The sequence below is a fragment of the Penaeus monodon genome, chromosome 33, assembly GCF_015228065.2.
Source record: "Penaeus monodon isolate SGIC_2016 chromosome 33, NSTDA_Pmon_1, whole genome shotgun sequence".
Taxonomy (NCBI): domain Eukaryota; kingdom Metazoa; phylum Arthropoda; class Malacostraca; order Decapoda; family Penaeidae; genus Penaeus; species Penaeus monodon.
Genome location: NC_051418.1, coordinates 2,951,609 through 2,952,857, shown reverse-complemented (window position 1 = coordinate 2,952,857; position 1,249 = coordinate 2,951,609).

The window sequence follows — 1,249 nt, the reverse complement described above, 5'->3', positions numbered from 1 at the left end:
CTTGATATGATGATGTGCTACACTGTATTTTATTTTGTGCCTCACACAGATTGCCCTCACCTCATTATAATGCTGGTCTGAAGAGATCTATGTGACATGTGATGTATATATTTTTTTAAGTTGTTCCCATACGATGGTAATCTTTCAATGGGAAAACACTCTGGTTGTCAGCATGTCCTCTGACATTTATTTGAATAATCCAAACAGTGTATTATCCTTCTGGTGCCCTCTACTTATAAGGTGCTTCACATTGCACTCTTAATTGAATGTCATAAGAATAAACAAATAAAGATACATGAATGGACATCTTTTAAAGGTGATGATATCTTGTCTTGTAGAGGGAAGAAGAAGCACTAGACACTTTTCCTTTGAAATATACAGACATCTTTTCCAGAGATAACTAACCATTGCCTCAATCTTATGAGAAAATGAATTTTCATAGTATTAAAAGATATACCTTACACTAATGTTCTTCTTAGCTGTCATTCCACACTCCTACTGTGACTTCAACCCTGTAACAATAGAGAGAATGTGTAAATGAGATTACAGAAGAATGTGTCATCATTCTTTAATGATGCATCCTATAGAAAAAAATTACTTGGTAGCTATCATTCCACAGGACTGCAATACCTACACTCCATGACAAGAAATGTGTTAGGAATGGCACATTAGTAGATTGCCATCAGTACTAAACAGTACAATGTGAACACCCATCTGTGAATGACTATATTATATGTGTGCCTTAATGACTCTTTGCTTTTCAGATGTTTAGTTCAGGTGCTATTGGTGATTGCATAGAATGTAGACTAGTTGAACTGCTAGACATTGTGTTCTTACAGTGAAAAAAGAAATTATGATTGATGGATTTTTTATATTGCACTTAATTTTGAAGCCATTTCTTTGATAATAAATGATGAAAACATTATTTTGCTTTTCATCCTTTACCTATGTTGGTAATGTTCCTTTTTCTCTCCAATTAGAATCTTTTTTTTAGTTATGATATTGTTGATGACCACAAGTGAATTTCAAGGCAAAGAGTAGATGATTTTGCTAAACATTGCAGTAGAAAGTATTTTAGAAGAGTTGCTTATGTTTTTATTTTTGTGTCCCCCTGCCTAATATAAGCTAAAGGGCTTACAATTGCAGCTACCTTATATTTGTTGTAAATATTTAGTAATACCATGAAAGAAATCAGGTAGGAATAACACAACAGCAGACCAGTCTTATGTGTGTCTTTTATCTCAAACAA